Below are 25,040 nucleotides of genomic sequence, written 5' to 3'. Positions count from 1 at the left end.
ACACTTTAAAATGTTCTCATAATAAGGCTTTCTCTAGGTGGTTTGCAATCCGAAATCCAGTCCAGGTTTTACAAATTACTCTTTAAAACAGAGCATCCATGCCACTTTTAACAGTGAATCCAGTCCAGTATTTTACACTGACCCCTTTAAGATTTCTTTGTCTTGACTGCTGTGCACATTGTTCACAATTCGTTTAACTCTTGATTCCAAAACTGTATTGAAATGACATCAAGATGTTTGTTTTACCTTTAGAGGCTGTGGTCCCACTTTTAATGTGTTTACTGCAAGTGTCTCTTTAACTCTGAACATTTTAGTTACTGTTCCTTTTCTGGAAAATACCTTGATCTCTGTTCACTTAATTCCAAGCATCTTGAATACTCTTTCTGTCCCAATTCCCTGATTATCTGGACTGTAAGTTGTACTTTAGGAAGCCTGCCTCGTTGCCACACCCATCCGGTCCAGTCTTTCTTTTGGCAGAATTGAGGGATACTCACTCCCCAAGATCCTGGGCTGGATTCTCCGCAGCCCCATGCCAAAATTGCGTTTGGCGGAGAATCAACTTTCCCGAAAAAATCAGGCTCGGCAATTCTCCGGGCTCCGAATATCCTTGCCTTCGCGAATTACTCCTTGCGGCTGGGGGACCATTGCCAGAGGCCCACTCTCGACCAGCTGAGTTCCCAATGGCGTGGAGCTAACATGGTATGGCCGGTCAGGATGTTCGTGGGGGATCGGACACCGGGGTGGAGGGGGATCCTTATAGGCGGTCAGGGGAGAGATCGGGCCGGACGGATCCTCGGGCGCGTGGCAGGTCGGGGGGGGGGGTGGCCTATATCTTCCAGATGCCTCCACGGTCCGAGTCTGCCACGGCGCTCGGCGCAACCACTGGAGACCGCCGCCGTGCGCATGCGCGGTCTCGGAACCGGATGTGTGTGGGCCCGTATCCGCAGCCAAAGCTGCGTGAAGCAATCTGGGTCCCTGCTAGCCCCCTGAAGGTAAGTAAATTGGATTGTATTTTTTTTCAGGAAACTAGGGAGTGCAACGCCTGCGTGGGGACATAGCCACATTTTGGGAAAATCCTGCTGTCTCCAACTGCTCTGGCAGTTAAAACTAAGAACAAATGAGGGCGGTGTCCTGTTGCTAAGAAATGCCTCTGATACTGCTATTTATTCTTCACACCACAGCCCTATCTAAACACAATGGAAACACAGTTGGAACGTAGCCAACCCACACACATCCAAACACTTTTTACGAACATGAGTCTAACTGCAGGTTTTACCCTTCCAGGCACAGAAACATTAAAATAAACTCACTTAAAACTATACCTTGGCCGGGATTCTCCGCCGTAAGCAGGAGTCCCATGGGCGTGAATTAGTGCAAGGATTTACCAGCGGGGACTGTGCACCTTGACTGCTGAGCGGGAACAGGAGGCTAGAACAACTTTGAAACAGCCTCAAACGTTGTTGGGTTTGCTGAGGGTGGTTGCTCAGGCTGGCAGAAGTAGCAGGCAATGACTTGGTGCCAAGCCTGTGGACTCAGAGTTTCCCCGTCAGACCCTTGATGACCTGGCTCAGATTGTCATAGCTGCAGTATGTGTTTTAAATACATTCCTCTGGTGCGACCTACAGGCTCGGCTGCTCACACTGCTGTTTGCTCACTGTGTCCTGCTCAGAGAGCCTCTGGTCATCTGGAAGCCCAGCCAGACCAACCCTCTGGACACCCTCATATCTCAGCTGTATCATCAAGGGGATGGGTATGGCCAAGTTCAATCAGTGACCCGCCAGGTGCTGGCACTGCTTAGAAATGATGCCCCACTGCTGAGGAAACAGGAGATTAGCAGAGCTCACCACAACCAAAGGGCACCTGCACCGTGGCCTTTGGAATCCTCGTTGGTTTTCTGCCCCTCTCAAGTCAGAGGCCTCACCAGTGAATCCCACTCCTCAGGATCACCAGCTGTCTCCTGGTGAGGCCGGCAGCGCTGACTGCCTCTGCCACCACCTTCCAGGCATTGTTCAGAAGGACAAGTTTGAATCTGCGGCCCATCGAGGAGAAGACGATGGGCCTCCTCTCCTCACTGGCATGGAGCTATGTGTACACCTCTGACTCCCAAATTCAGGGAGCAGATCTTCTCTGAACCATCTTCATGGCTGCAGTGAGGGTGTGGTAAGTGTAGCGCTTAAAAACAGCGCCAGCTGTAAGACTCTTTGGCGCTAATTCTGGCCCCAGTGGCTACAATGCCAAATGGGTCGGGAATGGCTCTCAATTCTCTCTGGCAGACGCCGGACCTTTTGCATGTCTTGTCCTGCTTAATGAATAGCGCCATCAATGGAAAATCTAATTGCACATCATTCATCCCCAGTGGGAACAATTGGGCTGGAATTCTCTGGTCATGGGGATCCTCTTTTCCCGCTGCCATTGCGCTCCCACACACCCCCGCCCATGGATTACCCAGCGACATGGGGTGGCTTCAAAGGAAAATCCCATTGACAACCGGTGGGAAGTGAGAATCCCGCCACCAACAAATGGAGCACCGCCGAGAAACACGTGGCTGGGGGACCAGAGAATCCGCCCCTAATCTCCCAAATGGAAAATTCCGGCCGATATTTAAATCCATGCAAATTACAGTTTTGAATGGACACGCCAGCGTGGGATGGGAGCTTCAATATCGTCGCCAGTGAGGGACTGGATAATGGTTTCCGAATCGGCGCCGGGCCAGGCACAAAACTTTGCGCGATTCTCCACCTGATCACAATTCTCGCTCCCAGCGTCGCACAGCGGAGAATTCAGCCCCTTATTTCTAATATTTACCAATACAAATATAATTCCCTTAAAACCTCCTTTATTTTCCAAACACCTTGATGGGCAGACATGTAACAAATTACCTATCTGAACATTGGGCAGAAAGTTTGAGGATAATAGCCAGCTGAAGGCACATGGAACCCAGCAGAAATCGTGAGTATATGCCGAGAACCAAGTCTGTATCAGGTACGAACAACAAATGGCATGAGAGTGCAACAAAGGAGTTGTCAAATCAGAATAAGATTACAGTCAGCAATAACGAACAATATTATTGCGAACAGAACACAGCCTATGACCCAGTACAAAGCATCCCTTCACCAGCATTCTAACGAAGTACAGCAACCTCCAGCAAAGATCATCATAACTAAGTCTGGAAGGATAAGCAAACTGCTGGATATGGTTCAATGGCATGTCAATTTATTGCTTTTGTCCAATGTTTTATTCAGACAGAATGTTAATTTATTTTGCTGTTATGTAAAGAGTTTGATTCTTTAAAAGTAAACCTTTATTTGGAAAAAAAGGGGTGTTGTGTTGTGCGTTATGAGCACCTTGACGGGAGTGTATCTTAAACTGCTGTCAATCACTATCACTTTGAGAGGATGTGATGTTTTAGCCCCATGATTGGTATTCAGTCTGCAAGCAGCAGCAGTAGGAATCAGATGTACTGTCCATATTCTCCCAGTAAACAATGTATGTAAATAGAATTTACAGTGCAGAAGGAGGCCATTCGGCCCATCGAGTCTGCACCGGCTCTTGGAAAGAGAACCCTACCCAAGGTCAACACCTCCCCCTATCCCAATAACCCAGTAACCCCACCCAACACTAAGGGCAATTTTGGACACCAAGGGCAATTTATCATGGCCAATCCACCTAAAGAGGCCTCTCATCAAATGAAGGACACAGAACACAGAACAGTACAGCACAGAACAGGCCCTTCGGCCTTCGATGTTGTGCCGAGCAATGATCACCCTACTCAAACCCACGTATCCACCCTATACCCGTAACCCAACAACCCCCCCCCTAACCTTACATTTTAGGACACTACGGGCAATTTAGCATGGCCAATCCACCTAACCCGCACATCTTTGGACTGTGGGAGGAAACCGGAGCACCCGGAGGAAACCCACACACACACGGGGAGGACGTGCAGACTCCGCACAGACAGTGACCCAGCCGGGAATCGAACCTGGGACCCTGGAGCTGTGAAGCATTTATGCTAACCACTATGCTACCGTGCTGCCCCTGACACACCTTACTGTTTCACCAGTCCTTGTTGTGTGAGTGGTACAGGTTGAAGATAAGAATGTAACAATGTCAGTCATAAGTGTCGCAGTTAGTATTTTCTCATTGCAGTTCATGACACAGCAAGTAAAACCTTTTTTTTCCAAACAAGCTGCCTCATGGCAAATCCAACTTGCAGTGGGGAGCTTCAGTGATCGGGCTCCTAATTTACACATGCAAATTTTCTGGTGCTTATTTCAGGTGTGAGAGCAGTTTGCCAATTTTTGTTTTGCCCTTCTCTAATTTGTGCAAGACACCATCTTTCCAGCTTGTGATGTGCGTGCACTTTCTGCCTACCATAATGGGAGCCCAGGAGGTGTTTAGTGCACATGTCGCATGATGGAATATCTAGGTTCATGGCTTCAGAATTAAGCCTTACTTTTTGTGCTGACATGAGAATTCCATTAGTGGCCTGAATCCAGAAGATCCACCTCTGAACCCGGCCTCTTCCATTTTCAAAGGGAGGTGGTCGGGTTAGATTATAAATCCGCATCCATGGCTCGCAGAGGTAGTTGCCCATATAAATTAGCAGCTACCTCCATCAAGTGTGGTTTTGGTGAGGTAGGTGTCTGAAACCCAATGTGTGCGGATTAGACCAGGTAAGAACAGGTCTACATCATACGGATTCATTTAGATTGTCAGGATATCCTTCTAGAGAGGCAAGGTATCCATTTGTACGTGATCCTGGGCACCTTTAGGACAGGTAAGGTATATTTGTAGGTTGGTCAAGTGCACTTTTGGATTGCTAAAAGTAGACATGGTTGTGTGGAAAAGGTACATAAATATATTGAAACTCTCAAGGCTGTCAAAGAATTGAAAAGTTGACAAAGAACTGGTCAAAGCTGTCAAAGAGCTGACACGCTTTCATAACTGTCACATTTCATTGGAACTGTCAAAGTTCATTGGAATTATCAGATCTGTCAAGGGATTTATCTCCATTCAACTTAATTTTTTTTAACTGCGAAGTTAAAAAATATTAGTGCTTGATATTTAACTCTGTCCACTGACGTAAGCCTAAGAGGTATCATTGTAAGATTTGCCCTGTCTGACTGAGTTTACAACCTAACATTATCAGAGTTGTTAAATGAGCAGTTTGATTGACTGCCCCAAGTGGTTATAGAATAGAAAAGTTTGTTTTCATAAGAGATTAGTTGAAGAAATTTGTATGGGTTGAATGTTTTTCTGCCAATTAGTGCTTTATTTAAAAAATATAGGGATATCATCAACAGACCCAACTTCAGTTATGTCAGCTGGGCTCTTAGTTGTCATGGAGAGGGTAAGGGAAAAGGGTGTTGCATATGGGTATGGGCAGGCACCAAGTGTCATAGAGGCTATAAAGAGACGTGGAGATGAATGGGGAGCTTGTATTTGTACAGAGTATGAACCTAACCACAATGTTTCTAAACATCTGAGATTTAAGTGCTTTCACTTCCTCTTCTTGTCAGCAGAAAGCATTTAATTGCTTGTGATGTGGTCAGGACCTGTCAATCATAGATAGATGTTTATAAACATTGCAGTTCGGTCCACAGAAGGCTACATGAGGTGTATTCAAGCATGAAGGGAAATTAAAATAAACAATCCAGGCATTTGGCTATCTGGAAACTGTCAATATCAGCCTCTAAAAGCTATTTCTCTTTGAAGATCAAAGGATCGAAGGGGGTTTAAAGCCTGTGATGTGATTTTCGATTTCCATGAAGTCACAACGGCTGCTCTTTCGACGTCTGTCTGAGCCATCAGATGAGTACAAAAGCAATGGCTTTTTCACTGTTTCTACCTGGAATGCTCTTTAGGTTCCAGGCAGGGGTGACTGATTGGGGAGGGGGTGGCCTCAGTTACGGCAGGGGTCTCTGTTATGGGAGGGTTCTTTGTTATGGGGGTTCTCTGTTATGGGGGGTTTCTCTGATATGGGGAAATCTCTGTTATGGGGGATCTCTGTTATGGGAGGATCTCTGTCATGGGGGGACCTCTGTTATGGGGGGATCTCTGTTATGGGAGGATCTGTTATGGGGGGACCTCTGTTATGGGGGGATCTCTGTCATGGGGGGGATCTCTGTCATGGGGGAACCTCTGTTATGGGGGGATCTCCGTCATGGGGGACCTCTGTTATGGGGGGACCTGTTTTATGGGGGGATCTCTGTTATGGGAGGATCTCTGTTATGGGAGGATCTCTGTTATGGGAGGATCTCTGTCATGGGGGGACCTCTGTTATGGGGGGATCTCTGTTATGGGAGGATCTCTGTTATGGGGGACCTCTGTTATGGGGGGATCTCTGTCATGGGGGATCTCTGTCATGGGGGGGATCTCTGTCATGGGGGGACCTCTGTTATGGGAGGATCTCTGTTATGGGAGGATTTCTGTTATGGGGGTTTCTCTGTTATAGGGAGATCTCTGTTATGGGGTTTTTTTGTTATGGGGGGACCTCTTTCTGGGGACTTCTCTGATATGGGCATTCTCTGATATGAGGGGGCTCTCTGTTATGGTGCAGTCTCTGCTACGGGGGGATATATGATATGAGGAGGCTTCTGATGGAGGTCTCTGGTGGTGGGGTCTGATAGGAGTTCTCTGATGGGGGGTTAGTTGGGGTGGGGGGACAGTCACCCTCATATGGGTATCCCTTGTCGCCCATGAGCCAACCCATCATCCTGGGGTGGTCCTCGAAGGCAGCGAGGATAGAACAAAGAACAATACAGCACAGGAACAGTTCCTTCGGCCCTCCAAGCCTGTACCAGTCATGATACTACCTACCCTTGGCCAAGCAGCACGGTTCAATTCCCATACCAGCCTCCCCGAACAGGCGCCGGAATGTGGTAACTAGGAGCTTTTCACAGTAACTTCATTTGAAGCCTACTTGTGACAATAAGCAATTTTCATTTCATTTCATTTCAAACCTCAGCACTCCCTTGTGTCGTATCCCTCTATACCCATCCTAGCCATGTATTTGTTGAGATGCCTCTTGAACACCGTTAATGTATGTGCTTCCACAACTTCTCCTGACAGCGCGTTCCAGGCGCTCACCACCCTCTGCGTAAAAAACCTGCAAGATTTCAGAGAAATATCAGAGAACCCCCCCCCCCCCATAACAGAGATCCCACATAACAAAGAACCCTCCCATAACAGAGACCCCTGCCGTAACTGAGGCCACCCCCTCCCCAATCAGTCACCCCTGCGTGTAAGCTAAAGAGCATTCCAGGCAGAAACAGTGAAAAAAAATCACATACTCCTCTAAACTTTGCCCCATGTACCTTAAACTTATGCCCCCTCTTGACTGACCCCTCCACACTGGGAAAGAGTGCCTGCTCATAGACCATATCCATGCCTCTTATAATCTTGTAGACCTCTATGAGGCCAGCCCTCAACCTCTGTCATTCTAATGAAAACAGTCCAAGTCTATTCGGCCTCTCTGCATAGCTAACATCCTCCAGATCAGGCAACATCCTGGTAAACCTCCTTTGCACCCTCTCCAAAGCCTCCAGATCCTTCTTGTAGTGTGGCGACCAGAAATGTGCGCAATATTCCAAATGCGACCTTACCAAGGTGCTATACAACTGTATCATGACTTGCCAGTTTTTATACTCGATGCCCCGACCGATGAAGGCAAGCATGCTTTCTTGACTACCTTGTCCACTTCTGTTGCCACTTTCAAAGATCTGTGTACCTGAACCCTCAGATCTCTCTGACTTTCCATATTCCTAAGAGTTTTGCCATTTACTGTATACTTCCCCTCTCTGTGAGACTTATCAAAATGAATTACCTCACATTTGTCCGGATTAAACTCCATTTGCTATTTCTCTACCCAAGTCTGCAACCAATCTATGTCCTGCTGTATCCTCTGACAATCCTCAACACTATCTGCCGCTCCACCAACCTTGGTGTCATCCGTGAACTTACTAATCATACCAGCTATATTTTCCTCCAAATTGTTTATGTATACTACAAACAACAGAGGCCACAGCACAGATCCCTGTGGAACACACTAGTCACAACCTTCCATTCAGAAAAACACCCTTCCACTGCTACCCTCCGCCTCCTGTGACCGAGCCACTTCTGTATCCGTCTTTCCACCTCACCTCTGATGCCATGTGACTTCATCTTTTGTACCAGTCTGCCATGAGACACCTTGTCAAAGGCTTTACTGAAGTCCAGGTAAATAACATCCACCATCCTCCCCTCATCAATCATCTTTGACACCTCCTCAAAAACTTGATCAATTTAGTGAGGCATGACCTCCACTTCATAAAACCATGCTGTCCATCGCTGATGAGTCCATTTGTTTTCGGGTATAAATCCTGTCCCTGAGAATTCTCTCCAATAATTTACATACTACCAATGTGCGGCTCGCCTGCCTATAGTTTCTTGGACTATCCTGTCTACCTTTCTTAAACAGCGATACCACATTTTCTTTTTTCCAGTCCTCTTGGATCTCATCTGTGGCCAATGAGGATACAAAGATGTAATTCAAGGCCCCAGAAATGTCCTCCCTTGATTCCCTCAGTATTCTGGGGTAAATCCCATCCGGCCCAGGAGACATGTCTACCTTAATGTATTTTAAGACACCCAATAACCCCTCCTTTTTGATGCCAACATGATCCAGACTATCCACACACCCTACCCAAAAATCATCTTCCACCAAGTCCTTTTCTTGGTGAACACTGATGCAAAATATTCATTTAGTACCTTGCCCATTTCTTCTGGCTCAACACATAGATTCCCTTCACTGTCCTTAAGTGGTCCAATCCTTTCCCTGGCTATCCTCTTGCATTTTACGTATGAATAAAAAGCTTTGGCCTTTGGTGGCGCAGTGGATAGCATTGCTGTCTCACGGCGCTGAGGTCCCAGGTTCAATCCTGGCTCTCGGTCACTGTCCATGTGGAGTTTGCACATTCTCCCCGTGTTTGCGTGGGTTTTACCCCACAATCCAAAGATGTGCCGGGTAGGTGGATTGGCTACAGTAAATTGCCCCTTAATTGGCAAAAATTAATTGAGTACTCTAAATTATTTAAAAAATGAATAAAAAGTTTTGGGATTCACCTTAATCCTACTTGCCAAGTACTTTCATGACCCCTCCTAGACCTCCTAATTTCCCGCTTAAGTACCTTCCTACTTTCTTTAACCTCCTTAAGAGTTTTGACTGTCCCAGCCCTTCTAGACCGTACAAAAGCCTCTTTTCTTTTGATGAAGTTCACAATATCCCTTGTTATCCAAGGCTCCCTAAACTTCCCACATTTATCCTTCATTCTCTCAGGAACATGACTTACCTGAATCTTAATCAACTGTCGCTTGAAAGACTCCCACATGTCCGATGTTAATGTACCCTCCAACAGCCACACCCAATCCAAATACTTCAATTCCTGCCTAATAGACACATTATGGGGCAATTTACCAATTCACCTAACCTGCAGATCTTTGGACTGTGGGAGGAAACTGGATCACCCAGAGGAACCCCACGCAGACATGGGGAGAAAGTGCAAACTCCACACAGACAGTCACCAGAAGCGGGAATTGAACCCGGTTCCCTGGAGCTCTGAGGCAGCAGTGCTAACCACTGAGCCACCGTGCCGCCTTATGTTATCATAATTTGCCTTTCCTCAGTTTAGCACCTTAACCTGAGGGTTATCCTCATCCCTCTACAAAAGTACTCTAAAACTTACGGAATTGTTGTCACTACTTGTAGTTTGGCGACTCGTATGTAGCTATCATGCGTGCTCCCAGGATAGCGGGTACACACGCGCATGATCCTCAGGCAATTGTCAGACATGAACTGAACATTCAGGGAGTGGAACCCCTTCTTATTAATATCAGGCACTGCCTGACGCCCCTATGCTAGCAGGGTGACATGCGTGCCATCAATGGTCCCCTGGACCTTGGGCATCCCGGCAATGGTGGGAAATCCTGCAGCCCTGACATCCTGGTGATGCCTGGCATACAGATCATCTGTCATCTCCTGGATGCAAACGTGGGCTGGAGATTGCAATATGCCACACAGGTCCCCGGTCAAGCCCGAAAATGACCTGGTGGGATAGATATTTAGGGCTGCAGTGGCCTTCACGGCCACTGCCAGTGGGTGTCCTCCTCCTGCACGGATGCCATGTCTGTGAGGACGTGGCACAGGTGCTGCAATGTCTCTCTGTTGAGATGGAGTCTTCTGCAACATATGCTGCCCATCATCCCATGGAAGGACCAATGACTCCTGTACACCTTAGCATGTCACTGGACTCCCTTTCTGGCCCCTCCTCTAACCTGATGGGCAGCCTGCTCTTCAGGGTGTGCGGCGACCCCTGCACATGTGGTGCCGCCTCCAGCCTATGACGTCCTTGCTGTCATCTTCGGTGTCTGCCCGCCTCGGCTTCCACAAGCAAAGTGAGGGCAGCCTCAGCGGGATCCACACCAGCAAACATATTTGTATCTGTAAGGAATTGGAGAAGAAGACATCAGTTAGGTCTTCCAATCCAAGACCCTCAAATCCCCAAGCCTCCCCATGACTGTCCCACCTTCTCTCAGGGTGCCATGCAGCAAGCCAGTCGTTCAGTCAAACTTCGCTCTGCACACTCACGCCCAGCCAGATCAGGAGCTCCTAGACCCTAGACCTCTGCCAGCATTAGAGAAGACCTGCTCAGCAGTCCTACGCTCATCCAGACACGTACCATTTGGCCATGAGAGGATCCTCAATGGGGATGCCCTGCCCTTTTGTGTTTGATTGTTGGCAGCTGCCTCTATGGTGCTAATGCTCCTGGAGTACAGACGCATTGTTCAGACATCAAATGTTCCAGGACCACCCAGTCCACTAATCATCCTCTCAGAAATGGTACCTGTTCCTTCAAGTAGGCACTCAACACTCGAGGAGCTTGAAGTGCTCTCACAACTAACAAAGCTAAACCCTCCTTTGAGATTATCTTGAGCTGCACACAGTCACCCCCCCCCCCTCCCCTCAAGCAATGGGACAGCAGTTCCAATGCTCTTGAGCTGCATTCTGGAAAATGGAAATGGCAACTCACCTCCATACTTCGTCTTGGTAGCCATTGTGTCAGCTTCACGTTTTTGTAAACATGACTTCTCACCAATGAGATTGAAAGGAATTCAAATTTGGCTTAATGACCTTCTCTCCATTTAATAATAATAATAATCACTTATTGTCACAAGTGGGCTCCAATGAAGTTACTGTGAACAGCCCCCAGTTGCCACATTCCAGCTCCTGTTCGGGGAGGCCACTACAGGAATTGAACCTGCGCTGCTGCCTTATTCTGCGTTACGAGCCAGCTGTTTAACCCACTGTGCTAGGGCGGAATCCAGGTTAATTGCAAAATGGTTACCTCCCTTGCGAATCTCGATTTTGGCCTCTCCCATGATTCACCTGGTGTCCAGATCAGCATTGGCTGCAACATGGTGGTTGAATCACGTCCAATGATTCCTCTTTGAGTGCAATCAGCAATCCCAGAATAAATTTCCCCCAATATTGCCCCAGTTTGAAAAGGTTCCACAGGGTTTCTGTTCAATTTCATTTACATGTCATCCAATGTAAAATATGCCATGAATCAGGCTGCTTTTAAAAATGTTCTTTTTAAATTAAAATACTTGTTTTAACATTCCTTTACATATTTAAGAGTGAAGAGGTTCTCGAGTCAGTGTGCAACCTGCTTCACAAAATTAGGTAAGGTAAAGTTGCCACAGTCCCAGATGACCATCGGCTGCTTTCCCCTTTGAAGGGAAGATCTGACTGGTGGTGATTTACCCTCAGGATTACCACACCTCAGGTGAGTGGCAAAGGTTAAGAAGGCGGGCCTTCATGAATAACCTCACCAAATTACAATCCCACTGTTAAATGCTTTAATTCAATATGCTGGGCGGGATTCTCCGACCACCTGCCGGGTCGAAGAATCCCCGAGTGGGCGGCGGAAATCCCGCTACGCCACCCCGATGCTGGCTGCTGTATTCTCCGGTGCCAGTTTTCGGGCGGGGACGGGGTTCATGCCACGCCGGTTGGGGGCCATTGGAAGCGCCCCCCCCCCCCCAGCAATTCTCCGGGCCCCGATGGGCCAAGCGGCAGTCCATTTTTGGCCAGTCCCGCCGGCGTGTGTTACGCATGGTCCCACACGGCGGGACCTGGCAGGTACATCGGCTGGGGCAGTCCTCGGGGGTGGGGGTGGGGCGGGGTGGGGGGGGGCGTGGAGGGAACCGATCCCGGGGTGGGCCCCCGCGGTGGCCTGGCCCGCAATCAGGGCCCACCAATCTGCGGGCGGGCCTGTGACATGGGGGCACTCCTTCCTTCCGCACCGGCCTCTGTAGGGCTCTGCCATGGCCGGAGAATAGAACACCCCTGCGCATGCGCCAAAATACCACGGCTGGTCTGCGCATGCGTTGAACCACGCCGGTGGTTCTGCACATGCGCGAGATCCCGCTGTCCCTTTGGCGCATGCGTGAACTCATGCAGTCCCTTCGGCACTGACTGAAGCAGCGCTAACCCCTTCAGCGCCCACCTAGACGCCGGAGTGGCTGGCGCTGGTTCTCCCGCCGGCCTGGGGACTTGGTCCCCAGAAGGAAGAATCCCGCTTGCTTTTGCTCAAAGTAAGTCAGGTGACAGGTTGGTTGCTTAAAGGGAGGAGTATCATACAATTCTTACAGTGCAGAAGGAAGCCATTCGGTCCATCGAGTCCACACCAACTCTCCGAATGGGCACCCCGCCCAGGCAACTCCCCCACCCAATCTCACATTGGACACGAAGAGGCACTTTAGAATGGCCAATCCACCTAAACTGCACTGCTTTGGACTGTTGGAGGAAACCATTGCACCTGGAGGAAAGCCACACAGACACAGGGAGAAAGTGAAAACTCCACACAGTCACCCAAGGCCGGAATTGAAAGTAGGTCAATGGCCCTGTGAGGCAACAGTGCTAACACTGTGCCACCGTGCTACCATTATCATGCGAAACAAATTGTACTAAACCTTAAGGACATGGTCTATCCCTTTAAAGTTGCGACGGGAACAGACATTTGGTTAACTTTTATAGGTCCAAGAGTGGGATGAATGGCCAATCACTACCTGCACTGGGTATGTGTCATTGACCTGCTCCCAGAAAATCTCTAATACCAATTTCGAGATGGATGCCAGGAGGTATTTCAGAATACCCTGGAGACAATTCAATCTGTAAATTCCTCCTCCACAACACCATGCCCAAGATTGGATCTTCAGCAGATTAACAGCCCAGAGGAACAAACTGGCTTTGCAACTATTCGATAGTGCCACACTCTGAGATCTGCTTCATCACTCTCAATTCCCTACCCTAAACTAAGGGATTTTCAATTTTACTTTTTCCTAAACAGATACATCAGCTTTCAACTTACCTTGGTCAATCTGACAAGTATTGCCTTATCCTATCCATGTGAAGTAGTATGATTAAGTGGCAATTTCCAAATCCTTGGGGCAGAACAAAATTTCCTTCTGCTATGTTTTGTAAAATTTATAGCAACTGAACAAATTCTGACAAATTTATTATTGATAAATGCTCTTTTATTTCAGTGACCTAAATATCAAATAAAAAAGAACAAAATAAAAGAAAAAATTACATTCCAATCTTCTTTTAATTTGATTTGCACAGCAAAGCAGTTTAATCGAAGGTTAAAAAAAATTCACTCGCATTTCGAATGGGTCCTAAATATCCTTTGTAGTTTGAGCAGGAATATCCACAATTGCGTACATAAATCGATGAATCTACACCAGAGTAAAATGAAATATAGAACTAAATTGATACTTACATCAATAGAGAATGATCAATTTGTAATATCAGGAAATGGCGAGAACAAAATTGTTACCTTTGTAGATTTTGGTACACAAAATGGATAGTTGTTGCCATGACAACTTGGACAACTATATATTCTACGCTGCGGGTAAACACCACCTTCAGTAGACATAGATGGATCGACAGTACAGCAGTCTGTTGATTTCATGCATTCACAATGACAGATTGACTAATCACAGAAAATTGCATTTTCAATGCAAACAAAGCAGAACTGGTCTAAGAACATACAGGTATAAATGTCTATCTGCTTACTGAAAGGAGAAGTTACGCTGAAAAAAAAATTGTGATTGAACAACTATTGTTAATCATTGTATATTTAAGCTCAGTATACAAATGAAGGCAGAAATGTTCCCTGTTCCTAACACAAACTGCTGCTGCTGTCTAGATGCAAGACTTTGTACTTAGAGATTGCAATGGTCACAGTTACCGAAACAAAATTACTTCCCATTCTGACTAGCAAGGCTGCGATCACTCGGCATGCCATTCATCTGTAGACATTTTCTTTTTCTAGCCAACGCACAAAATTTTAAGACGGAAGTTTAAAGTTTACCATTAGAATGGGAAATGTCCGGAGCAAAACGTTTAACTGTTTATACCTTTCTGTAAGCTCCAACAGCCCCTGCTTTGTGAATTTTGCTCTCAACCATTCAAATTTGCTTCTATAGCCTCTACCAGTAACTTTTCAGATAAATATATTGGATGGTGTGGTAATATTTTGTACATATATAGGAAGATCCCAATTTCAATTCTTGGGCATGGCTGAGTGTATCAAACAGCAGTGGATCTGTGGTGGGGAACTTACAAATTAGTTTTGCACCTAGACTATAAAAGAACAAAAGAAAAAAAGATTAGCCAAGGTTCCCAGACCTGATAACTTTGCAATGACTCAGGAAACCCCCATCGGAAGGGGTACATCTGCAGATGTTAGGTACGGTTATCATCTAGATCAGACACATTGTCCTACACAATTGAAATTGCCATTTTGAGAAGAAATATGTCATGTTTAAAACATAGAAGAATCAGTTTAAGACACAGAGGCAGAAAGAACTTATTGCTACTAGTTGAAATGATCAAGATGGAAAGTAGCTCGTGTGAAGTGAGGCCAGCTAGTGCCACTGTTTGAGGAAAAATCTAAAGGAAGTCTCCCAAATAGATTAATCTAGTCAGCATATTTTGCATGGAGGTGGCCTGTAGGACAATGAATAATCTGAACAGCTGATGTCTCTGCTATATCAGGAATCATGAGAGCTTAGTTCTTTAAAAATGTTATACACAGAGGAAAGTATCTAATTCATTCCTCATGTCAGTGTCAACATGAGAAAATGTCATAATTGGATTTTGTATTACCCCCCTCCCGACCAAATCCATACTCAATCTTTTGTTGTTAGATCAAAATGATTCATTCTGTATATCTCTCTCTGGGTTTCAGCTATATTTTGGTGAATTCTTTGAAAAGGTACAAATTAGCAACCTTACTGAAAGTGATGATTGAACTGTCGAATTTATTAAAGCACTTTACTTTCATTTCTGTGACCTGAGTTTGATTCAAAACTGTGTTGATACATTGATGCAATGAAAGTCTCCTCTTTGTTGCCGAAAGAGACTGTGTGAACAATATTTCAGGAATTTCAAACCATTCCTTAGTGGACATATGTTCACAGCACAAATCTAGCTAAAAAATATGTTAAAAGATTGGCCCAAACCTGGCAGTATAGTTTCAGTGAGATTATAAGAATGGATGTGTGGGAGATTAAATAAAGTCTCAATGCTACAATTTGGATGCTCTTCTATCATTGAACTAAAGGCATATTTTATCTAGAGGTCGGAAGAAGCAACCAGTCAGCTAGCTGCCTGAAGGTGTCAGTGAGAGGTTCAATCTATTTACATAAGAGCATAAGAACTAACGTGCACAGTAGTACAGTGGTTAGCACAGTTGCTTCACAGCTCCAGGGGCCCAGGTTTGATTCCCGGCTTGGGTCACTGTCTGTGCGGAGTCTGCACATTCTCCCCGTGTCTGTGTGGGTTTCCTCCGGGTGCTCCGGTTCCCTCCCACAGTCCAAAGATGTGCAAATTACGTAAATTGCCCTTAGGCTAGGTGTGGTTATGGGTTACGTTGATAGGGTGGAGGTGGGGGCTTAGGTAGGGTGCTCTTTCCAAGGGCTGGTGCAGATTCGATGGGCCCAAAAACCTCCTTTTGCACTGTAAATTCTAAGATCTATGAACTAAGAGCAGGTAATTCAGCCCCTCGAGCCTGCTCCGCCATTCAATACAATCATGGCTGGTCTTGATGCATCCGCGAGGAAATGTTAGCCTCGAGATAATTACATTATGTTCTCTCTAAATAGTGAGAAACAGAATGAGAGAGTACTTGGCCTTGTCAAGATAAGATGAATTCCAGTAGTACAGGAAGCCATCAAATGCATGTATGTGGCATTAGCTGCCCCCTGTCAATAGGGTGAAGTACAGGAATGAGAAGGGCTACAATTTCATCAATGTGCATTTGCTGTGAGACCGTGCACTAGCCATCACGCTGGTGAATACTCAAATCATTGGGAGAATGATCCTTAGATCGGAGAGCTTTTGGAAGTGTCTAAATTTGGGACGCTTGGAAAGAATCTGGGATTAAGCAACCCAGTGAGAATGGATATCAGGGTCTGTGAGAATAAAAGGTGACACAGAGGCCAGGAATCACTGAGAGTACATTCCAGGGATTCATAAGCACTGAGATCTGGAACTGAGAGAGGGAATCCCTGGGGAAGAGGGCCTGGTTCCAGAAGTGGGAAACTGGAAACAGGGATTTGCTTATACCTATTAGTGTTGAGTGCGCAGCATCTAGCAGCTCTATGAAAGAGGTGTTTTTCTACATATAGATGAAAAGGAAAAGTGTAGCTAATGTGATCATTCGTCCCTCAGAGGGTGAGACTGATTAATCATGGGAAATGAGACAATTGCAGAGGCTTTGAACAACTATTTTCTATCTGTCTTCATAGTAGAAGACAGAAAAAGCATTCCAAGAATTATAGAATATCAAGAGGCTAATGAGAGGGAGGAATATAAAATAAGCACTATCACCAGAGAAAAAGTAATGGGAACACTAATGGGATTTAAAGCTGGTAAATCCACTGATGCTGATGGCCTGCATCCTAGCGTCTTAAAGTAAGTGTCTGCAGAGACACTGAATGCATTAGGCGCAATTTTCCAATTTTCTCCAGATCAGTGCGTCCCAAGCATTTTCTTTTTTTTAAATTTAGAGTCCCAATTCATTTTTTCCAATTTCAGGGGCAATTTAGCGTGTTCAGTCCACCTACCTTGCACATCTTTGGGTTGTGGGGGCGAAACCCACGCAAACACGGGGAGAATGTGCAATCTCCACACGGACAGTGACCCAGAGCCGGAATCGAACCTGGGATCTCGGCGCCGTGAGACTGATGTGCTACCACTGCGCCACCGTGCTGGCCTGTCCCAAGCTTTTTCCTGGTGTGGGCCCATTTTAATAGCTTCAGATTTGGTGTGAACCCAGAGTGAAAATTTGGGGAGCAAATAAGAGCTACTGAGCATGGGAGTTAGGATGTGTTGTATTGTAATGCGAAGCAAGCAACAAGGCAGTGTTTGATCACAACAGTGAATAATTTAACTAAGGCTAACTCTATACACAGAACAACGCAACTCTTGTTCCCATGACACCCAGGCTACATTTGACCAAACTGCAACAATCAAGTCCATGCTGAAACACCTGATTAGGCTAACATTCGCACCCTCTGACCCCATAGGCTCAGTGCCTATCACATGGCCCGCAAAGTCACTCCTTAAAGGGGCCATGCTACCACAGGAGGGGTAGGTAGTTGGTCGTCAGCGGTGAGCAGGTATTGAGGGGCCCGAATGGAGAGGGGGGACGGGGGGGGGGGGGGGGGGGGGGGGGCACGTTTAGCAGTCACAGTGGAGTCCAGAAAGGAAAGTCAAAAAAATGGTTTATTTCCAAAGGAACATATTTACAAGTAACAGTCGCAGTCGAGACTAGTCTGCATCCTGGCTCCTAACTGGGCCAGCTTTTATGGTACTGAGTTAACTTGCCTCCTGATGGGGCCCCGCCCCTCAGCCGGGGAGCTCGTACTCCATGAGACTCATTGGAAGATTAATCGGGTCGTTCCCGTGGGTCTCGTGTGGGTTATAACAGCAGCGAAATATAACAAAACAGCAGGATGGTGTCCTATTATTAACGTGCACACTAACGTCACACATACAAAACAATCATGTGCTTTTAAATTTAGATTGTTTTGTGAAAATGTTATCTTACTTTCCGGGCTTAATGAGACACATGGGCATATATGCTTTGGTACAGTATCATTGAGCCTGACAGCATGGCTCATCGTGCAAATCTAATATCAGATATGACGGGCGGGATTCATCGACCCCTCGCCGGGTCAGAGAATCGCCGCGGTACCGTGCGAATCGTGCCACACCGCCCCGATGCCGGGTTCCTTCACCGGGGGGGGGGGGGCCTCCGATGGGGTCTGGCCCGCGATCGGGGCCCACCAATCGGCGGGCCGGCCTCTCCTCCCCCCCGGGCCTACTTCCTTGCGTGGCCGGCCCCTGAACACCGACCCCATGTTGGGTCGGGGCCGGAGCACGTAAGAAGTGCCCCGCGCATGCGCAGGATGGCATGGCCCAACTGCGCATGCGCAGGATTGAGCTGCCCCAACTGCACGTGCGCGGGTTGGCGGGCGCCGCGTAAGGAGGCTGGAGCAGCGTGAACCGCTCCAGGGCCATGAGGGCCAGAATAGGTCATGCCCGGGCCCTGTTTGCGGCGTCGTGAAACACACGGCGTTCACGACGGCGTGGGCACTTGGTCCGCGGAGCGGAGAATCGGTCCCGGAACCGGTGCCGACGCCGGAGTAAAACACTCTCGTTTTGCCACCAGCGTCGACATTCTGCCGTCAGAGCAGAGAATCACGCCCGACATCTCTGAGGCTGCCTGTGTGAAGCTTGTTCACTTTGCCACCCTTCAAAGTGAACCGCAGACTAGGTGCACCTCTAATGGGACCACAGAGCCAGACCCATGGCCTTCCCAACAGAGTCTCCGCTCCATAGATGTCAGTACGACATTGGACCTCAAGACCGCAAGATCCCATCCTGCGATCCCACTTGGGACCATGACCTAAGGTGAAGGAGTACCTTCCCTAGATTATGGAACGGCTTCAGCAGATTGGAAAAATGCAAGTGTGGCACTTTTATTCCAGAAAGAAGGAAGACAGAAAGCAAGATTGTGCAGGCCAGTTAGCCTGACGTCTGTCATGGGGAAAATACTGCAACCCATTTTTGAAGAAGTATCAGCAGGATATTTAGAAAACTATAATACAATCTGGCAGAGTCAACATGGTTTAGTGAAAGGGAAATGATGGTTAACAAATTTATTATAGTTCTCTGGTGATTCAAAAAGAAGGGTGGATGAAGGGGAACAAGAAAATTTATTTGGATTTTCAAGATACATTTGATTCAGGGTGGCAAAGAAAAGCAGTGCGTAGCTTGCTGGCTCCACTAAGAAATGTTCTCGCTATATTTTTCGAGACTTATTTGAAAAGATTGCCAGTGCTCTCCCCGCCATCAACATCAGCCTTCAAGAACATTGGGGTATCCTTTTTAAAGGGTGACTATTTAACAGAAATAAGAATAAAAACAAGGATCATTCTCAAGGATGTGGCGACCCTCTCCACGCACATTGTGACTCCAACCCCCCAACGCTTCATGAGGGAACCCCTCCATGGATCTCTCCAAAGAAGGTACTTTGGGCACTGCCTCCTGACATTGTGTCTTGTTACTGTGTCATTGGCAGCCTGACACTGGCTCTGCCAAGGTATGTCCTTCAGCCCCCTGGGGACTCTATTTACCTCTGAGATCCTAAGAGGTTCTCTTCACCAGGTTCCCGTTTCTCCAGACCTATATTAAACCCATCACGTTGGCATGGGGGCGAGGGGGGGAAATCCGCGTGTGGGAGTCGAAACAGCAGGGAAGCCCACTAATGATATTACAATGTATTTAAATGGGGTCCCCATCATTGCAGGGCCTCATTACGTCACTGTGGGGAAAGGCGACAATCAAATTGCAGGATCTCGCTGGTGTGACAGCCCCCCACCACCATGCACACACGCAAGCAGTGGAGTGACACCCCCCCCCCCCCCCCCCCCCCCCCCCCCCCCCCGGTAGCATCGGAGCATTCCCCACCCTTCACTGGCACCAGACAACCACCCCATCACTGGCACCACTCCTCACTCCTTACACCTCCACAGTCTCTGCCCCCTCCGCCCCAATACATGCACACACCCCCCCCCCCCCCACCGCACACACACACACACACATATGGAAGCCTCCAATGCAGATCCCCAGAGTGCCCTCACCTGGCACTGCCCCCTGGCACCCTTGCAGTGCCAATTTGGCAGTGCCAAACATGTCCCTCCCTACCCAGGGGCTATTGTCACCTCCATGCCCCGACGTGGTCATTACGACTGGTTCTCATTTTTGAAAACGGGTAGTAATTCATACCAGCCTGATGGCATGGTGACTGGGGGGGAGGATTGAACGTGGGCAGATGTTCTGGCATCAAGCCATCAAGCCGAGTAGGTATCTGTTAATATGTTTACAGTTCATATCATTTCGGGGCAAATCCCGTTATGGGCCTCTCGTGCGATTTAGTGGCCAGAATGGGAATTGCACCCGTAGCGAGCAGGCTCACTAAATCCTGCACAGCACGTGGTAACTGCAAGTAGTTAAGAAGGCAAATTGGATATTGGCCTTTTAATCAAGCAAGGTGGAGTATAAAATTGGGCGTATTGTGATGACTGTACAGGGCATTGGTGAGACCACATCAAGGGTGAAATTTAGATTTTAGGTTCGCTGCAGCGCAAATGTTCACTAAATCTTGCGAGATTTGTATCAAAGAGATGTCAGTTTGAGATTCTGCTGCTGACGTAATCAAGTTCATGCCAGAAAGGGAGTGAAACTGACTCCCATTAAGTATCGTTAAACGGCTTTATGCCATAGGGTCCGTCCACACTGCATCCTGCCTCCCTGGTAATGTGACGTTATGCCGGCATGAATCACTACTGGTTTTCAAAAATGAGAACCAGCCGTGATGACTACTCCAGCAGCAGAGGTTTTTGCCCCCGGGAGGAGTGGTACATGGCTAGGCAATGCCCTTGCATTTTCCTTCGGCACCTTGGCACTACCAACTCGTCATTTCCATGTTAGCTCTGCCAGGAGGAAGTGCCAGATGAGCACTGCCAGCGGCGGGCCCTCTTTGGATCCCCATTGGTGGCTCTCCTGATGTAGGGATTGTGAAATGTTTTTTGGTGGAGTTGTGCGTGCACTGGGGTGGGGGTGGGGACGGTTTCAATGATGGGGAGTGGGGGGAGACAGTGCCAGTGAGGGAGGGAGTGCCCCAATGCTGGCAGGCTGGAGGTGTTGGGGGGGAGTTGGTTCACCCTGATGCTTACGTGGTGTTGGGCGGTGGAGATGCCACAATCTTTTCGTGGTGGGGCAGTGGTTGCCTTTCTGTGTGTGGAGGTTGGGGGGAGTTTCCCTTGTCTGCCAGGTCCCTGATCTCCATATTATAATAATAATCGCTTATTGTCACAAGTAGGCTTCAATGAAGTTACTGTGAAAAGTCCCTAGTCGCCACATTCCGGCGACTGTTCGAGGAGGCTGGTACAGGAATTGAACTCGTGCTGCTGGCATTGTTCTGGATTACAAGGCAGCTATTTAGCCCACTGTGCTAAAGCAGCCCATGGGTAGGGGGTGTGTGGATTTTATTGTAACTTTGAGATTGGGCAGCCTTTACAAATGGCACCACCATCTAAGACTCCTGAGGCAGGATTCTCCCGAATCAGCGTGATGGCCCGACGGCGGCGTAAAAAATGTAAGGACCCACTCCGGCGTCGGGTCAACCGGAAGTTGCAGAATTCGACGCACTTCTGGGGCTAGGCCGGCGCCGGAGGGGATGGCACCCCGCCAGCCGGTGCCGAAGGGACTGCACGAGTTAGTGCATGCGCAGAACCACCGGCGTGGTTCAGCGCATGCGCAGACCAGCCGGCGTATTCTGCTGCATGCGCAAGGGGGTGTCTTCGCCGTGCCGGCTATGGTGGATCCCGATAGGGGCCGGCGCAGAAGGAAGAAGTGCCTCCATAGTACAGGCCCGCCCGCAGATCGGTGGGCCCCGATTGCAGGTCAGGCCAATGTGGCCCCCCCCCCCCCCCCGCCGGGGTCAGATCCCCCTGCACCCCCCCCCCCCCCCCCCACCCCTCACCCCCCGAGGACCACACCAGCCAACTTCCCTGCCAGGTCCCGCCGTGTGGGACCATGTCCAATCCACACCGGCGGGACTGGCCAGAAACCGATGGCCACTCGGCCCATCGGGGCCCGGAGAATTGCCAGGGGGCCGCTGCCAGTGGCCCCCACCCGAAAACCGCAGCCGGAGAATACGGCAGCCGGCGTTGGAGCGGTGGGGCAGGATTCACGCTGCCCCCCGGGGAATCTCCAACCCGGCAGGGGGTCGGAGAATCCCACCCCTGGTGTTTGTTGGAATGTTTAGCCTGCCCCCCCCCCAACCCACCACCCCAACCCCGGCCAGCTGGCTGTGATTTCCGGCAACACTCTGAAAATACGCACAGTGCTGCTTAATCAGGTGAGAAAAGGCATTTGTTTGTGAAGCCAGTGACTTTTGTGTGCAGTTTTGGTCACCTTACTTCAGGAGGGATATATTTGCATTGGAAGCAGTTTAAAAAAGGTTCACTAGGACCTGGGGTGAGGAATATTTTCGATGAGGAAAGGTTGAGCAGGTTGGGCCTGTACTCATTGGCGTTTAGAAAAACGAGAGGTGATCTTTTTGTAACACGTAGGGTCGGAATCTCCATTTGAGAGACTAAGTGCTGATGCTGAGACTGAATTGTGATTTTTCTACATTCACGATAGCGGCGCTGGTCCCGGACTGATTCAGGATATCCTAATGGGCTAACAACGTGCACATGTGCAACTAATGCAATTCCAATGCAGGCCAGTGTATGATACAACAGGGTCGGATTGGCACTGGAGAGCCTGACAAGCAAGAGTTGCAATTAAGCACACCATCTTCCCTACCAAGAAGATGACAATGGTTGTGCTGGATCATGCCCATCACATTGATGGGTCAGGTGGGATCAGATGGTACCGAGAGAGATGGCCTGAGGAGGCACCCATATGATCCATGCCGCTAAGTTCACCGCAGGCAGTCAATGGCGTGAGCAGCCGGATTCCTGCCTTGTAGACAGCAGCAATGGTGGCCGGTCACACCGCCCCCACGGCCCACCGCCAGGCCGCCCCCGCGGTACACCTCCAGGCCGCCCCCACTACTCCTCCCGGCCCTGGCAGAAGCCCCGCCAGCCAGCGGCACAACTACCAGCACACAATAACGATGTTGGAAACTTTTCGTACCCCCTCTCTCTCGCAGCCACAGAGCCTGTTTCCCGATTTTAAATACCACAAGTGAACCTTGCCATCAGTTATTCCGCCTGGAGGCGGAGGGCAGCATGGGACACGCAAATTGCCAGGTCGGGCTTGTTAATGATATGCCAACGGTGTTTACTGTACAATTTTCATCCCAAGCCAGCATGCAACGTGGAATGCATTCACGCTGCTGTCGAGGCATCGGAGCATTACATCCGTTGGTGCCCGACGCCGACATCGATTTTCAGCTGATGTGTGATTCTCCGCCCGATCGCTTTTCCCCATTCTGGCGTCGCTAGACAGAGAATCCTGCCCATGATATCTTGGTGGGGCAAGGCAGAATAGATGCTGAGAGAATGTTTTCCCTCATGGGGGACTCTAGTTCTACAGGCACAGTTTCAACAAAGGGGGCGGGATTCTCTCAGCCCTGGGAGGGCTGGAAAATCCCCGCGACTGGCGCGAATCGCACCACGCCACCCCGATGCCGGGATGCAGCGGCCATAACAAAGAACCCTAGTCCCGCCAGCGCCGTCCAAGTGTGGTCTTACCCGGAGGGACCTTGGCGTGAAAGGGTCTGGGGGCGGCCTGTGGGGTGGGGGGGGGGGGGGGGGGGTCGACTCTGGGGGGTGGGGAGGCTTCCGCTGTGGCCTGACCTACGATCGGGGCCCACCAATTGGCAGGCCAACCTCTCGAGATAGGGGCCTCCTTTCTTCTGCACCGGCCCCTTTAGCCCTATACCATGTTGCGTCAGGGCCAGCGCGGAGAAGGGAGCTACTGCGCATGCGCGCGTTGGGGCCGGTGCCACTGCGCATGCGCGGAACCCGCGGTGCCCAGTTCATGTTGGGATCAGCAGCTGGAGCGGCGAGGGTTGCTCCAGTGCCATGCTGGCCCGCTGTAGGGGCCAGAATTGTTGATCCTGAGGCCGTGTTGATGCCATCGAGAAACGCAATGGCGTTTCTGACGGTGTCAACACTTAGCCTCAGGATCAGAGAATTTCGCCCAGGATCTCCCATTTAAAACCGAGATAAGGGAGAAATTCTTCCCACAGAGCTTGATTCGTGTTCGGAATTCTCTTCCTCAGTGAGCAGTGAAGGTTGGGTCATGGAATATACAGGCTGCGTTAGACAGATTTTCTGCCAAGGAAGCCAACAATGTGACGATATTTGTCACTGGCAGAACTGGAAAATCTGAGCCATAACCTCACTCACATACATGTATTCCCCTGCCTTCTTATATTTCAATGATACTTGTTATTAATTGTAAGTAATTCATTTAAGGATTGACTCTGAACAAAGAGGTGAAGATTGTTTTTTGCTCTAAAGTAAAAATGTTTTGTTAAGAAGCTACAATATAATAAATAAGTAAGTTAAAATGCAATCTTACAACTACAACATTCTGTACAAGACATTTAGATAAAGCATCACAAAACTTTGAACCAGCACTGTTCTGTGGTGGTCAGACTCCAATGGCCTTGCTACTACTTAAGACATCCAGTTTTCTTTGTGAGAATATTGTCATGGTTACAGTTCTTACAGGACCTTGTGTCTGCTTTGAGTTTGAATAAAAATTTTCATTAATATCGCACCTTTCAGAACCACAGGATCTTAAAGTGCTTCACAGTGAATTAAGTATTGTTACAGCTGTAGTGTAAGAAATGTGAAGTCACTTTGTGAATAGTCAGCTCCCACAAAGAGCAATGTAA

Source organism: Scyliorhinus canicula, chromosome 4, assembly GCF_902713615.1.
Source record: "Scyliorhinus canicula chromosome 4, sScyCan1.1, whole genome shotgun sequence".
Lineage (NCBI taxonomy): Eukaryota > Metazoa > Chordata > Chondrichthyes > Carcharhiniformes > Scyliorhinidae > Scyliorhinus > Scyliorhinus canicula.
This window is presented reverse-complemented; position numbering follows the sequence as displayed.